The 15,243-nt window shown below is 41.2% G+C and overlaps 1 protein-coding gene across 4 annotated transcripts in view; it reads right to left on the bottom strand.

Moving 5' to 3' along the window:
• Nucleotides 1-9,721, bottom strand: part of ZNF217 (zinc finger protein 217) — a 33,134-nt gene extending 23,413 nt beyond the window's left edge. Inside the window, exon 1 of one of the 4 annotated variants that reach the window (XM_079978992.1) lies at nt 9,250-9,721. The gene's annotated coding sequence lies outside the window, so the exon portion shown is untranslated. Of the gene's footprint in view, nt 1-6,572; nt 6,739-6,858; nt 6,957-8,694; nt 8,924-9,249 lie in introns of those variants that run through there. The other 3 variants (XM_079978994.1, XM_079978990.1, XM_079978993.1) reach the window with 3 other exon arrangements.
• Nucleotides 9,722-15,243: the final 5,522 nt, after the last annotated feature.

Genomic DNA, 15,243 nt, shown 5'->3' with positions numbered 1-15,243 from the left:
CCCAGGTGTTTATAATTCACAACCTAAACATCATTGCAGTACAACTAATATTTAGCAATACAGTTGGTTTCTTCTTTGTAAAGATCACTATGACCAATTTAACAATACACAAGACATAATTGAGCTTGGTGCTGTGGTTTAAACCACAGAGCCTAGAGCTTGCCGATCGGAAGGTCGGCAGTTTGAATCCCCGCAACAGGGTGAGCTCCCGTTGTTCGGTCCCTGCTCATGCCAACCTAGTAGTTCAAAAACACACGCAAGTAGATAAATGGGTATTGCTCCGGCGGGAAGGTAAACAGCATTTCTGTGAGCTGCTCTGGTTCACCAGAAGCAGCCTAGTCATGCTGGCCACATGCCCCGGAAGCTGTACACCTGCTCCCTCAGCCAGTAAAGCAAGATGAGTGCCACAACCCTAGAGTCATCCACAGCTGGACCTAATGGTCAGGAGTCCCTTTACCTTTAAGAAGGCAATGGTTGGTATTTGTGTTTTTTGACCAAACAACCAACATTTGTTAAAATAGTCACCAACCCTGACTTACCCAGCATATGCTGTAATCAACTTATCAAGCAGCATGATTTCAAGTTATATAATTACAATCACTCGGCCTTAATAAGAACAAAAATTATATTTAGTTAAACAAGCAAGAATATGATCACTTCACGGCATCTGTGCAGCTCAGGAGCCCAATAATCCTTGAAAGTATAGGCCAAAGATTTCCCAGTGGGTAAAATTATTTACTCCATTCAAATGCATTTGAGGATCATGTGAAAATATGTTGCAACAAGTTTTGTTTTATTCCAAGTACCTTTCCTACAGTTTAATTTTGACACCTACAAGCAAAATGTATTCACCAGTAAAGAAAAATCACATGCTAATTTGTTTTCAGAGTAGATGTTTACATAATGAAACTGTATCAAAGAACTAAATGTCTTCTCTGATATCTAGTACTGGGGAGGAAACAAGTCATTGTCCCTGCCCTAGATTTAGTGGCTCTGTGGGTTAAACCACTGTGCCGCTTGGGCTTGCCAACTGAAAGGTCGGTGGTTCAAACCCCCTGTCCCAGCTCCTGCCAACCTAGCAGTTCGAAAGCACGTCAAAGTGCAAGTAGATAAATAGGTACCGCTCCGGCAGAAAGGTAAACGGCATTTCCGTGCACTGCTCTGGTTTCACCAGAAGCAGTTTAGTCATGCTGGCCACATGACCCGGAAAAACTGTCTGCGGAAGCGGACAAATGCCATCTCCCTTGGCCTGTAAAGCGAGATGAGCACCACAACCCCCAAGTTGTTCGTGACTGGACTTAATTGTCAGGGGTCCCTTTACCTACTCTGGAGATCTCAGTTTCTTTTTAGGAAGACAATCCTACATTTAATGTTTACTGGACACCAAGCCAATGTGTCTGAAGCAAAACCAGAAGACTCCTAACAGCACAATCCTATGCATGTGTACTCCACTGTATTAAATGGAATTCACAGGTATGTAAGTGTTGTTCCTATGTAAGTGTGCATAGCACTGCAATCTAAATATATATCAGATGCAAGATCTATGCCAGGGGTAGGCAACCTAAGGCTCGGGGGCCAGATGCAGCCCAATCGCCTTCTCAATCCGGCCCGCGGACAGTCTGGGAATCAGCGTGTTTTTACATGAGTAGAATGTGCCCTTTTATTTAAAATGCATCTGTGGGTTATTTGTGGGGCCTGCCTGGTGTTTTTACATGAGTAGAATGTGTGCTTTTATTTAATATGCATCCCTGGGTTATTTGTGGGGCATAGGAATTCGTTCTTTTTTTTTCTTTTCCAAAATATAGTTCGGCCCACCACATGGTCTGAGGGACGGTGGACCGGCCCACGGCTGAAAAAAGGTTACTGACCCTGATCTATGCTTTCTAAACCTGGATGGTTATTTTCAATATTTAAAGTGGAGAATATGAGGTCCTTTTGATCAACCCAACTGACTAAGAGACTCATCTGGCAAAAAGGAATTTGTCATATTATCCAAAGTGCCAGAAATTGTTTCCCCAAAAGTGGAACGCCCTCATGAGCCAATTTATGTGCTACCCCCCTACTTTTCTAACATACACAAACAGGCAACACAAAATGCTATTTACTAACCTCTTTTGCTATGTCATTCAAGGATGCTAATTAAAGCTGCTGATATTAGTTGATGTGAACAGTTCAGGAGGTTGAGAAAAGGAGAAAATTCCTACTTGTGGAATTCTTCTAATTCTTGAACAGACCCAAGGATTCCTTGCTTACAGCAAAACGTTATTTAACTTTATTATGAACCAATTTTAAAAAGGTTAAACCAAGAATTCAGCTAACTACTGATAAACTACAAAACATACTTTTAAAGAACCACCACATGTTTCCCCCAGATTGGGAACAAGAATATAAATGCTACCAGCTCACTAACTTTGGGCTAGTAAACTTAAATTTACAATTGTTAATCCCCATTTACACACACAAGCTGCACAGATTACTCACCCAATTTCTAAGGTCCAAAAACTTGATTACACAAGACATTATACAAACATGTTTTCCCCAATTCAAATACTGTAAGTGGTTACAAATCTCCAGTGATAGGATCCAACCTTTTTATACTTTTCTGTATTATTCATCTGCTAATTTTTATTTGCTGGAGCCTTACACAGATTTGAGTGTCATTAAAAATGCTCAAAAAGTGTTCATAATGAATGAATATCTTTTATGCCAAAGGCGTAGCAAATGTAATTATGTGAAGGGGGGCAATTGTATTGGACTCCTGATGTTCTAATCAAGAGAATGAGAATAAAGGAGGGCTTGTAAGCTTAGTAATGGCAGCCCTGCTGTGGCAGAAATTTTGCTGATTTTCTACATTTAAATAGTAGGTTGAACTGGAAAGGATGACATGAGATAAATAAGTAAATGACAGTCCAATAACCTTACTTATTTAATCATCTGAATCTCTGTGGAAGCAAGTAAACTCAAAGGTCAAGCTTCTCTTTCAAATTTGCCTAAAGATAGGAAAGCTTAGTCATTTTAACTATAGGTAAAGAGCTGAAAGAAGTCCTTCATTCGCCAATAGAGTGTGTTTTTTTGTATGTGGTATGAATAACATTTCACCATACCTGGCATAGAAGTAGTGAGAATTTTCTCTTTTAGATATTTTTAAAACCAGGCCATATTTATCACTACAGTACTTCCCTGGCCTATAAAAGCCTAATTACAAAGTCTCAGTTTTACACAGCTGCTACCATACTGAAAGTCAAATGAGATCTGTAATTTCATTTTCAACTATTTTTCCAAGCAAACATGCAATAATTTGCACCTTGATGCTGAACATTCTGCTTGGAATTATACCACACTAATAGCAGTAGGACTTACTTTCAAGCAACACGATTAGTATCAGGGACGTGCTTTTCACTTTGATCTTGTACATATAGGAGGCAAATAAAATCCTCAACCGTGCAATTTCATTGATGCAAAGTGTAGCAACACTCTTAAGTAATGCAGCTAAGTGTTTGAGAGGCAGAGAGTTTTTCAAAGAAGCCCTAAATGAAACAAACAAATGTGAAAGAATAGTGCAGAGTACCTTTTTTCCAGTCATATCGCCACCCCCTCGCCTTGCCTTGCCAGTCTCCACCAAAACAAAGGAGATATTCCAAGCTACCCAATAGCTCTCCATCTGGAATCTAATGCAATTTCTCTTGAAGGAGTCAGTAGCAATCCTCTTAAAACCACTATAAATATAGCCTCCCTTCGCTATGGCACTTTTTAAGAACCACAAATTTATAAATAACACTGCTTAATTAAAACAAATCCAGGAAATGGCTTCCCATCTACTCTAAAATGGGTTACCATTATAAGACATGCTGTGGTTTGGAACAACAACACCAACTAGAAAACCCCAACATCTATAGGTCATGAAAAAGTTATTTATGTTGAAACTTTATAGAAAAGACACCCATACTTTAAAATATGTATACTGTATATGTAACTTGGGAGGAAGTTTTCAGTACTCTTCTTTATTTCCTTTAAGGAAGAGCTATTCAGTGGACAATATAAAATCTTTTCCCCCCTTTAAATGGGAACTTTAAATGTTGCAATTTTGCCTCACATAGAATTTCCATAGAGACACGTACCAAAAATAAGACTTGTTTCTCAGCAAGAATCGTCAGCTGCCATTAAAGCCACACCTTAAAAAGTTCTTACCACACAGCAGCCAAGCAAGTACAAACTAGTGGTGGCTCTTTTCAGAGCCAAAAAATAAGTTGAGCTAAAAGTTGGGATGATTTGGTATTTTAACATCAGATCTTAAACAGGCTGTGGTAAAGGCAGAAATATAAGCCATCTTTTTTTTTTAAGGCTCTAGTAAATGCATGGTTTGTGTGCGCTTTTTTTTAAACACACAAGTGTAGTCTAACAACCTTTCACAGGAATATAAATATTTAACATTTAAACCTGACAACACAGCACTAAAAGATAAAATGCCTTCCTGCTAAGAGCAATAGTGCCTCAGAACTGGAAGGCAGCTGTTGTTCCCCTGCCTTCTCTTTTGTTGCACCTAATCTCATGTCAAGTCATTCAAGCAGCTCCAAAGCGATGAAGACATAATTGAATCAACCTTATACATTTTTATTTTATATTTTAAAAAACCCACTATTATCAAATAGCTATATGTACATGCTAAGTTTTTCCAAACAGGCTAACACTCTTCTTTCTCTCCAAAAAACAAAAACAAATCCAATGCATGCACACACAACCACAATGAAACTGAAATCAACGACTCAAACTTTGCAGAAGGGAATATAACTTGGTATGTCAGATCAATCAATAGTCCACTGAAATATTTTCTCAGCTACAGCTGTTTGTTATGCATGATGATTATCTGAATAAACCCTCAACAGTAGCATCACTTCAAGAAAACCAAGGGAATTCTCCTCTCTCTCTTTCCCCCACCCCCAGATTTATTAACCATGCAACATATACATTTTAGTATTCTCTCAAGTGGGAGTTCTTAATAAAAAGAAGTAACTGATGTCCCATCACAAGCTGGCATGCCTATTGCACATATTAAATACTGACTCATCAATTCACATAAAACTGGGGGGGGGGGGGGAGAGAAGAGAGGATCAAACTCCACCTACTTTCCCTCCCCCACCTCCAAAGAAAGCAGTTTAACCTACTTTTGTGAGCCAATCCTTTCATGATGATCCAGAAAACAACTAATCATGAAGTCATAACATTATTTTTTTTAAAAAAGGCATCTCAAGTCCCAAATCTACAGAAGACCCCCTGAAGTGTAACAAAACATGGCGAGAGAAAACATTTGCAAGCCATTGTTATAAGAGCACTGTGCTCAGATACCTTTGCAGACACAAAAACCAGCCCCTAGCTGCCAACAGAAGTGGTCAGCAAGTCAATGCCTGCTATTCAGTGTAGTTAGGCGTTTTATTTCTCTGCCTTCCTGATCATATCAGGCAAGCTTCTCAAGGCCTAATACATTGTGAAGAATGATATGACTCTTCTCTCCCCCCCCCCACGACATATTTGTAAGTGTGTTATTTCCTTCTGTTCCCTTCACATGCAGAAACTTCCCTTTTCACATTCTTCTGTAAAAGATTTCACTTCATCTACATGATTAAGTTCCTATTTCTGCTTTTGGCTATATGCTAGATTCTTTCTTCTACTCGCCCCTCAGCCCCCCCCCCCCCCCTTTCCACCCATCAGAAGCAATGTGTATATTTTAGCTTTCAAGGTCATTTTAGGAAGGACAAAAAAATAACCACAAGGAACCTTTTCGTTTTGTTTTCCTTTGCAAACACTCCATCTGAACCACAATGCCGAAGTTATTCGAACATCCAAAAGCCCTTCAAGCTAGAAACCCAAGAGAGAAATTTTGCTGGCCACCACTTCAGAAACTCTTTTTAACACTTCGATTCTGATACTCACAAGGCGATTCACACACAGCATACATTATAATGGGGGAGGGGAGGGGAGGGGTGGGCACACGGGACTGCGTGTCGAATGACTGCTTTTGGCGAATAGGTTTTTGTTTATTTCAACTGCAGAAACCCTAACACACCCAAAGTGAAGCCGATTAGCCAATAATTAATGTCTCCCCATATATAGGTAAGGTATCCGTATACGGAAGTCAGTTCACATCACCAAACACACTTTAATGAATTTGTATTCTACTCCTCTCCTAGCAAAGTCTATTGTTGTTGAAGAGCCACAGCTCTTCCTTTTCCACTCCCCTTTTTTAAAAAAAAATTGTGTACACACACATCTATATACTGTATACACACACACAATTTGAGGTGGGGGAGAAATAACTCTGCAACGCCCCGGGGCAGATTAGATTCCGCAGAAGCAGCATTCAAAATGAAACTGACAAAAACGGATCAATAAACTTTTCATTAGCAAATCTGAAGCCCCCCCCCTGCACCCGCGCCCCCCCCCCCTCCCCAAACCATGAGCAAAACACATTGCAAACCTTTCCTCCAGGAACATCCCTGACTCACAAAGAAGATCCTTCCTCTTCCCCCCACCTCCTCCTCCTTAAGATCGACATATCGAGTATTGAAAACAAATACCTATGTCTCTAATGGAAGTTTCAAACCTCTACTTGGATGGCAGAGAAAGAAGGAAGGGAGGGTGAGAGAGACAGAGAGGCTGCAAGCCAGAAGAGACGAGGCAGAAATCACACACAGCAAGAAGTTTAGAGGAAGCGAGGCTAATCTTCCCCTTCCTCATCTATCTATCTTCCTCCCTTTTGGTGGGTGGGAGGGGTGGAAAGAAAGAGGAAGAAATATAGCATAACGACGAGACCTTTAAAATGGGGTGCTTTTTTTTTGAGGGGGGGAGGGAGGTTTCTTTTACCTGCTGCTGATCTTCCTCTGCCTAGTGGTGGCTGTTGGTGGTGGTAGGAAGAAGATAAAAACTGACACAACAGGAGTTGCTGCGTTTGAATGAGAAAGAAGAGAGGGAGGAGGGATTCTTGTGGGAGGAGGAAGGAGGGCTATTGGGAGTTAGCTTTTTTTTTTTTTAAGGCTGGTTGCGTGAGCTACAGCCACACACACACACACACACACACACACACACCTGATCCTTTTGGCTTTTCTCTTCCTGATACCATTTGGGGAAAAGGAGGATTTGGGAGAAAGGTTAAGGTAGGGCATTTCCCAACAAAAGTCATTGGAGGAGGAGAGATGCTGCAATGAGGGCACTGCTGGAAACCACCAGTCTTGAAAAGGGATGGGTGGGAGAAGAGTTAGGTGTATGCAAGCACACACCTGTCCACTTTTACTGGGGAGGGGGCGATTCCTCCCCAATTCAATGGCAGAGATGAATTAATGTGCCACCTTTTATATCCCAGGGTTTAGCAAGGATGCTTGTAAAAGGACATTTCATTTGCTTACTTTACATTAAACGTGTACAGTATACACTGCCTTAGTTCCAAAAGGAATGAAAGAGGAACATGAAAACATAAACAATCACACACTAAAATACTGATTAAAGAGTACATACACATGATCATCCCGTTGCCATAGTTTTCTCCATAATTCCCTACAAAATTTCAGGACAGGATTATGACCCCTCCCATATAAAATGCTTTTTAAAGTGTCTACATGCCCTCCCCAATTATTTTAAATTGTAAACATCATCATCATCTTATTTGTATGTCACCTTTTCATAGTTAAAGCAATGCTCAAGGTGGCTTACAACATGACAAGATTTACATAGTTACCAACATAACAAAAGTCTTAAGCAATAAATAAAACACATCAAAAAGTACACAACCAAATGGAAAACACATAAATCATAAAATCTAAAACTAAGAATATTCCTTGAAGCAAGGAATATTATTATTATTAAAATTAGTAAGCCACTTTTCCATGTAAATATGCTTACGACAGAACAACTAAAATGAGAATCAATGCATCATTACCATAACAATCAAATACTAAGCCGTTTCAAAACTTATCTAGGATGCCATGTCGCAAGGCTTTGCTGAGATCCACTGAGGCCCTGTGTAGCGAACAGTCCTTGGCACAACTACTAAGACGTTTAATAAAACAAACCTACAGAACACAATGGGATTTGTGGGTGAATGCGCCCAAAGGTTGCGGCCTAAACCCCTAATCCCATAACTCAACACCTCCTTCCAGAGATGCCTCGTTCCTCATCAAACACACTTGAGCAACAACAAAATAGTGGGATTATAACATATATTGAGGAACCAGGCAAAAAACGTTTCTGTATAACCAGGGCCTTTGGCTGAAAGAAACATTCTAAAGTCTTTTAAAGGTGTTTGTGGGAGGTAGGGGTGTGTGTGTGTGTGTGTGTGTGTGTGTGTTGGTTCGTTACACATTTTGTGTTATTTTGTATTTTGAAATTGCGACTCGCCCTGTGATCTTTGGATGAAGGGGCGGAATACAAATTTAATAAATGATTATGAGGATGATAACATTTCCCCAACGCAAAGTGCCAGCTCTGAAGGCAGTAATTCTGTTATTTTAATCCCTCTGGATGCAAGCAGGGGGCGGGTGGGGGCGGAATCCTTAAAGCACAGTCCTATCCCCGCCTACTCAGATAAAAAACCCCATTGAGTTCAATGGCATTTACTCCCGGGGCAGTGGTTACAAAAGCGTGGCCTAACGTTTAGTGGTTTGCCCATGGGCACATCCTCTGGAGAAAGGGGGGAAGGCTAGTCACCTTCGAGAGGAAAAATGACCCTCGAGCCATAATCCCCATAGTCAAGCACACAAAATCCCACAGGGAAAGGGGCTGTTTTAGTGGCCTTGCAGGTTCCCTACACAGTGACTCGCCCAAGCTGAGGAGCTGGCTTGTCGCCATGGCGGCCCACTCGGCTAGGCCCAGTCTCGTCGTCCGCCCCGCAGCGGGCAGGGCGCTTCGGCCTCCCCGCAGCCCTCGATCAGGGCCGCCTCCGCTCTTCCCTTGCCCTCGTGGCGCCTCAGCCCCAACAGCTCGGAGGAGGGAAACGAGAGATGAGGCCGCCGCGGCCTGAGGAGATCAAGGCACACACACGCGCGCGCGCGCGCCAAGGAAAGCGGTTGGGCCTGAGGGCGGGAAGGAGAAGAAGGGGTTGTTGGTGATGGGGCTCTTTCATCTAGGGCGGAGAGGGGGGCATTTTAAGAAAGTTTCCAGAAAGAGAGAGACCCCCCCCTCCTCCCTAGTCTGTGAGAGCAGAGGACAACGAAGGGGCCTTGGGTGGGGAGGGGGCACCTTAAAAGATTCAGCAAAATTTACCGTGGCGTCGGCTTCCGCGAGCTGCAGGTCGCTTCGCTTCTGCCGTGGGGATGCGGCGAGTCTCTCAGGCAAGACTAGTCGTGGCGACAAAGAAAAAGCGTTTATAGCGAACCCCGAAACAAAGAGGAATGCTATTTATCTTCCTTCCCTCCCCCATAAATTTGAGGAGGGTTTTGGAGAGAAAATGTGTGGGTTTGTTTTGGGGGGAGGGCCAAAGATTTCAGACATGGAATGAAGAACAAGGGAAGTTATGAGGCCAAGAAAAAATGCTTTCGGTTTAGCTTTGGGAGGCAGATACATTTGTTTTATATTTATTTACTGGTCAGGGTTGTCCCACTCCCCACTATGTGCAGACACCCAGCCACCCCTGAATCTGGCACACTGAGTAGTGCATGGGGCCACACCCTCACAGGCTCACACCCTTGTGAAGTAAGTTAGGCCTGCTGTGGGGAACCGTTGCCCCCCAGATGTTGCAGGGGGGGGGGAATGTTCCCTATTCATCTGGGAGGCCAAAAACTAATGTCTTATTGGACACTTATCCAGATCATGGGGGTGGATCTCCCCAGCGTTACCTGCAACCCTCTGGCCCTCTGATATATTATTTAATAGTTATAAAACAATATTTAAGCATTTGAAATGCCTCGCATTATCTCGGTAAGGCAGGCTAGCATTATTATTTCTAAATGGTAGATGAGGTCCTCAGGTTGAGTGATAGAGGTTTGTCTAATAGAATGGCTTCATTTGCCCCAGCTGCAGTATAACATGTTTCTCCCATGTTGGTCTCTACTTCCTCTACAACACTGTAATTCGCCAGCAGTTTGACTTTACCCCAGATAGCGCACTCTTCCATTGTCTCCCGAGACAGATAGATGGCAACCATGACGGGTGAGATTTGAATTCTGGACTGCCACATAAAGTGCAGCAAAACAATATGCTATCACTGTCTGGGGTGGTGCGTGTCTCCCAATGCAGCAGAGAACCTAGCATGGTGCAGTTTAAAATTGGTGGATGTGAATCAAAAAAGGCACTGCTAGTACTTCTTTAAATGTGTCCCCATTTATTCAGCGCATTTTAAGTGGTGTAAGAATTAATTTAAAAACAATGGAGGACCAGCAAGAATAAAAGGACTGAGCAACATGTAGGAGAAATAATGGTCACAACTGTGGTGAGGAGAATGGAGTTCTGTAATTTACTCCTTACTCTGACAATTTGGTCAGATAGAGCAGTACATTTCTAGAGCAGGCCATGCATTGGGCCTGAGCTGTTGTACCTCATCAATCAAAACAATAGCTTTCAAGGTTGCTTTGGAATAGTGACTAAGGTTATTAACAAAAGTTGAGTTGTTTCTTTATAAGTGCAAGTACAATTTGAGCAAACTCTTTTTCTCTCTGTGCATGTAAATTTCTTCTTTAAATAGTGAAGAGGACACTACTGTAAATTTTACTTTGTTTCTTCTATCTGACTTCCTTTGGCATAGTTTAGGTTAACAGGCACCCAACAACTGCAGCATTCTGTAAATTTGAAATACCGGTAATAGGCATTGTTGTTTTGATCTGTCCTCCAAGGCTACTGGAGCAACAATAAACAGCAGCTGTGCAGTTTTGGAAGACTGTGTTTTATGGTAATGTTGTATCCAACACTGTTACTGTCTTTACCTATTGGAATCTTGGAAGTGTGGCAGTCAGGCTGCATTTATTTAGAATACATTAACACTTTCCCACACATATCAATATGGGGATGAAACAAAAAGAGCAAAGACAGGTATTTTCCTGATGGCTGCCTAGCTTTAGATCTTTGAACACACGTCTACCCACTCAGTAAGGTGAGGCTGCACTTTAAAAGGACAAGCTGGTATTTCTGCTGTACTCTTCCCGTTTTTCCAGCAGCCCATCCCCATACATTTTTCCCAGCCAGGCTCACTTCTGGCATTAGAAGCCACAAGGCCAGAGCTCAGATAGGCAGATAGAAGCCGTTTTGATGCACCAAAAATACATCTGTGCTCTCCAGCTATATTCTAGTAAGAGCTGTTTGATAATGGCATGAACTTACTTGGGAGGTTGTGTACTGCCCTTCATTGGAGGTTTTTAAGCAGAGGACAGATGGTCATCTGTCAGGGATTCTTTAGTTGTGACTCCTGCATTGTAGGGGGTTGGACTAGATGATCCTTGTTATCCCTTCCAACTCTACAGTTCTATGGTGATGATGATATAGATGCTATGCTGCCTCAGGACTGCTGTAGTAAGTATAAAAATATTTGTGGTATAGAAATATTTTAATAAAAAATAACCAAATAAGGCACTTTGCTCCCAGTTCCACATAGAGAAGCTTGTCAGACTGGCAGCTGAACTGTATAGTGGTACCTCAGGTTACAGATGCTTCAGGTTATGTGATTCTGGGTTGAAAAATTAGTGGCATCCCTTTGGCATTTCCCCTCCAGACCAACTTGAATCCAAATTAGAACTAAAGAATGACCTGGCTATGTTTTAAGCCAGTAATGTGTACACAGCCTATGTACCCTGCATATTAAAGCGCATTATCCTCTTTGGCGACCTTCTCTGTGCAACCAGGTCACTGGCACTGGCTGAGTGTGCATGTTTTGTCTGCACTGGAATGTTGTCTCCAAGCACCTCACGATAGCCTTCCCCCCTAGAAATGAATGTCATCCATTAATTTCTAATGGATAACGTGCACACTCAGAGTCATTGTGAGGTTTTGCTAATGTACTGTGATGTAACAGAATTCAGTGGGAATTTCTGAGATCTGAGCCAACAACTCTCTGAGCAGAACTCCACCCTGTCACCTGCACATCCCTGGTCCAGGTTGTTTCTTAGCAGTATTACCAGATACATAACAATTCCTGTTCATATATAAGACTGTTTGATTGATTGATGCCCTGCTCTTCAGCCAAGAGAGTCTATTGCAAGACAGTCCCTGTTCTCAGCCTTGCATTTCAGATGACACAACAAAAAAGGAAAAAGGGATGTGGAGGGAAGAGGGAGGAGGAAGAAAGCAATCTCAGACACCCATTCTCAGAATTTCAGTTCTTATAAGGACTAGCCGCAATGGAAACTTCTTGTTGAGGAATAGCTGCAGGCAGATGGTCTCCTAGCACAATTATTCAGGGCTTCTTAGTGAAAAAAGCAGCACAGAAGGAATTTCCTCTTGTGTACAGGAAGACTCAGGCAAGATCATTACATGGGAGAATGTGCTGGAGACTGTTATTTTTTCCTAGTTTGCTACTGACATTGCTCCCAGCTGGGACAAAGGAGAGTTCTGATACTGTGTTCTTTCTCCTCTAACCACCCACAATATTTACATTCCTCTCTTTAGTGGAGGAAAAAGTTCACAAAAAATGAATTTAAAATTAGCATAAAAAACCTAAAAGGAATACATAAAAACCAGAATTTGGTGTATGTAACACAACAGCAAACAGCAAACCCTTAACACACTATGCTCCCCAAATATCCAATGGATTTTAAATTATATATACATTTGCCTCTGTTTGAGAAACAGCAAAAGAAAAAGAGAAGTGGACCTCCTGTGGGTCACCACTGAGAAAGCCCTACAGCGGAGAGCAGAATGTAGATCAAAATCTACTGCTAGAGTTCTGGGAGCTTTGCAGTAGATCAGCAAGGGATTTGCAGTAGATCTAGCAGTACTGCTAGGGAAGTGATGAATGAGAAGTTAAAGTCCCCACCCCCACCCACAGAGAGATATAAAAGAACATAGGAGGAGGAAAATCTTTAAACTATTTAGGCGCAGGGAGAAGCTTGTGGCCACAAAGAGGAGGGGGATAGAAGGAAACTAAAGTTGGTGAGTGAGTGTGTATGAGGTTCTAGCTATCAGAAAACAAGAATCTGTAGGCTTTGGGATAAATATCTAATATCAGTAATCTGGCAACACTGGAGTGTGACAGTATCCTGGATGATAAAGAATGCGAGAAAGAGAGAATGCTGGGAACTGCAATTATGTAGACAGATAAGAGTACTCCCTTGAATTTGGGAGGACTGCCTTGGACTAACAACAGCACTAAACCATGCAGTATGAGAAGCTGCACAGGGCACAGGCAGGGGCTATGATTGAGGCACAACCATGTATCCTCAGACAGGAACAAAAGGAGCCTGTGTTGACTCAGTAAAAAAGGGAACCATTTTATATCCTTAGCTTTGAGATCAACACAGCGCTCATCCTTGCAACCACCACTATGCAATGTTTTCCATAGTATCCCTGCCCTGTTCCTGCAAATACAGTTTATCATTCCATTTGCAATTTATAACTAGTGTTAACTAAGCATTGCATAGCCTTTGCCTGCTTGCTTTTGGAGGTTAAAATGTGAGTTAAGGAGAAACTCGGAAGCTCCAGGGTTATCCTTTGTCAAGTTGTAGCTTGGGCACACTACAGATTGCACCATGGAAACTTTGTTTATGCTTGCATATCTTTACATGGACTCAAAACTCAGAAGACACACATAATTTTGATCACTTGGGTAATGTGGTGTAAACGAATGCTGCTGTTAGTAGTACTATGCAAATGGAATGTGTTGTTCACTGGGGATTAAACCTGACATACCTGTTCTTGGAAAACTGTGTTCAGCTTTGAATCACAATTCAGTGGTCAGTAGGAAGTGTCATGCAAACCCCACATAATTTTACTATCTCACTTATATACTTTTCCCTTTTAAGTTTTAGCTCATGGATTCGTGAGATTCTTGGCTTTCATGCAGCTTAAAGACTCGAGGTTGTTGCATTCCTGACTGAGGAAACAAATTTGGAAATATTGTTTAAAATCTGTATGATTCATCATGTATTTTAGGAAGGGATGGTGTTTTCCCTGGTTCTTTAATGTTGGATAGTGACAGTCCTGGGCTGAGGATGCATTCATTAATTTTGCTGGTTGGGTATTTTGGTAGAAAACAGAAGCTAGTTTTACAAGTTCTTACAAAATAAAATGTAGCTCCATTAAAATAGATGAAACACATTATGGTGACCGACATATTTTTGTACGCCATCCCAATCTCTGAGCAGTGTGCGATTCCTTTTTAAAAAAAATTTCTTTATTGATTTTCATTAACAAACAAACATAAATACATAACACGCATTCAGCACAAAGAAATAAAAATAATATAAATAAAACAAACAAGACAAAAAAAGAGAAAAACAAGAACATCATACAACTAATTGACTTCCCTCCACCTCGGTTTTGGGTTATATAACAAAGAATTTTTCCTGCAGTTTCATTTTAATACATGTGCACGTCGTAAGGTTATATTAAGCCTACTGTGATCTTTACATTTTTTAAATCTGCTTCAGTATATGTAATAAATTTGTTCCATTCTTTAATAAACTTTGTTTCTTTCTGATCTCTGATTTTTTGTGTCATTTTTGCCAATTCTATGTATTCAAATAATTTATTTTGCCAATCTCTTACTGTTGGTATGTTAGATGTCTTCCAGTTTTGTGCTGTTAATATTCTAGCAGCTGTTGTTGCATACTGGAATAATATCTGGTCCTCTTTCTTGATTTCATTACCGATCATCCCCAAAAGAAAAGCCTCAGGTTTTTTGATGAACGTATATTTAAACATTTTTTTTAATTCATTGTATACCAACTCCCAAAACCTTCTTATTTTTTCGCAAGTCCACCACATATGGTAGAAACTTCCTTCTCTATTTTTACACTTCCAGCACTTTTTGTCACCAGTCTTATACATTTTTTCTAATTTTCCTTTTGTATCCACCTTTTACCAGTTGTTGCAGCAACTTATTTCTTCAGTATAAATAAAAACTATGCACAGAAGGGACAGGGAGGGTAAACTTTGTGCTGTTATTTGTCAGATCAGCCCACCACTTCCAACTTAAAACAACAAGCCAGGAGAGTAGAACTGTAGCTTAAGGGCTGGGAGAAACTTCTTATCTGTCCTGCTTACTAATAGGTATTTTAAATTACTACTTGCCCTTTTCAGATTATACATAAGTACAATAAGTGCATATGTGAA

Source organism: Podarcis cretensis, assembly GCF_951804945.1.
Source record: "Podarcis cretensis genome assembly, chromosome: 6".
In the NCBI taxonomy this organism is placed as follows: Eukaryota; Metazoa; Chordata; class Lepidosauria; order Squamata; family Lacertidae; genus Podarcis; species Podarcis cretensis.
The sequence above is the reverse complement of the archived record's forward strand: the minus strand, read 5'-3'. Positions and strand labels throughout refer to the sequence as shown.